Consider the following 2,089-nt stretch of genomic DNA (forward strand, 5'->3'; position numbering starts at 1 on the left):
ACGCTGGAACACGGAACCGACGCTGGATTAGCACAGCGGGACCAGGTAAGTGGGGATTTTAGTGTAGGCGAAAAAATACGGGGTTAACCAAAAGAGCAAAAATATTTAGTGCGAGAAATTACGGGCTTAGCGGTTAGGGGGTTAAAGTTCTACATCACATGGGGTTCAGGGGACCGTTTATAAATTTTATATCTGCCATGTACCTAGCTCCCAAAGCAAGAATATCGACCCCAGGGTTCTTATCTGCACCCATACAACTATATAAGGACACAAGACAGGGCTGTCCTCTGTCACCTTTGTTATTTAATTTAGCATTGGAGCCCCTGGTATGTTTTATAGAAAGCTCCAAAGACTAACACGTCATCCAATTCCATGTAAAGTCTGCATTTTTTGCAGATGATATTTTACTTTTTTCTGCAAACCCGTCTCATGGTGTGCTGACCATACAGTCACTCCTAACATATTTTGTCTTTTTCTCTGGCTTAAAGGTAAAATTTTCTTCCACTAACTCCACATAGATCTGGGACCTGACATCCAATACAGTTTTTCAGATAGCACAACATGCCTTCAGCTATCGGGGTATCTGTCAGGCCCTGGTTAGCACCAGACCTCACCAGACACCAGTCCCCCAATCTAACACCACAGTCTTCACCTATAGCAAGCCCCACTCAGCCTCGGGGGACTGGTTGCCCCCAGGACTTATTGTGCAAGAGATGGTGTCTGGGGATAGGCTAGCAGCCACCTCTGACTGGGAGCAGAAAGGCTATAAAGCCCCAGCCAATGACAGCCTGGGATACACAGGAACTTACTAAACAATTGACTTCAGCTGTGCAGCCTAGGTGCAGAGGATGCTGAGGGAAACCTTAGCCACAGGAATGCTGCAACCTACAGAGTGCTGCTCCTGCAACCCCAGTGCTACCGTGAGCGCAGCCGCCAGAGGGAAAAGGCTGCGTGTGCCCTCCTGCGGTGAAGTATCGCCTGAGTGCTTATGCCCAGAGTGCGCCTTCTAACATTACCCCCCTCTCGAGGAGGGGCCTCTGGACCTTCTTCAGGGTTTTCATTGTGAAACCTTTTGACTAATTCTTCTGCATTAACTTGCTGGAACGCAGCTCCTCTCCTCTGGACCAGAACCTTTCCAATCAATCAAATACCGGAGAGAATTATGTACCCAACGAGAATCTACAATTTTCTCAACCTCATACTCAGGCCCACCTTCCACATGGAAAGAGTCTACACTCCTAACCGAGCGAGGTAGGTTTCCCCTTTAGGTTACTTTGTTCTCTCAGCAACAGGATATGGCTCAATGAATTTCGGCCCAAGCTTGGTGGAGGGCTGGCAAAGGGCAATATTCTTAGTGGAAACCCAAACTATCGATGTCGATCAGCAAATCATTTCTGATGCCCGGAACCTGCTTTAAATTTTGTTGTACTTGGGACCAAATTGTGGTCATGTGGGTGAGCTATTCTTCCAACAACAGCATGTTGAAGGTGGGGCCAGACAAAGGAGAATTTTGGATTCCGTCTATCCAAACATTGAAAAGGAGACATTTTAGTAGATTAATGTTCAGCGTTGTTAAAGGCGAACTCCGCAAATGGAAGGTAATCCGCCCATTCCTCCTGACAACCTGATATAAAGCAGCAGAGATACTGCTCTAATGATTGATTGGTCCTTTCAGTCTGACCGTTAGTTTCAGGATTAAATTCAGAAGAAAAAGAGAGGAAAATGCCTAAACGTGCAGAAAATGAACACCAGAATTGGGACACACACTGCAAACCTCTAACAGACACCATTTTGTCCGGGATACCATGTAACCGAAAAATGTTCTCAATCAGTTTGTGAAGGGGTATAAAGTGCGCCATTTTTCTAAACCAGTCCACTACCACCGAAACCACAGTGTATCCTTTGGACACAGGTAGGTCCACTATGAAATCCATCGCAATATGCGACCAGGGTTTGTCAGGGACAGGCAGTGGCTGAAGGGTACCTGCTGGGGCTGCACGAGGAGTCTTACTACAAACGCACGTAGTGCAGGCCTTTGCAAAAGCTTGAGTATCAGAAGGGACGGACATCACACATAGCGTACCAGTAA

The sequence above is a fragment of the Pyxicephalus adspersus genome, chromosome 1, assembly GCF_032062135.1.
Source record: "Pyxicephalus adspersus chromosome 1, UCB_Pads_2.0, whole genome shotgun sequence".
Lineage (NCBI taxonomy): Eukaryota > Metazoa > Chordata > Amphibia > Anura > Pyxicephalidae > Pyxicephalus > Pyxicephalus adspersus.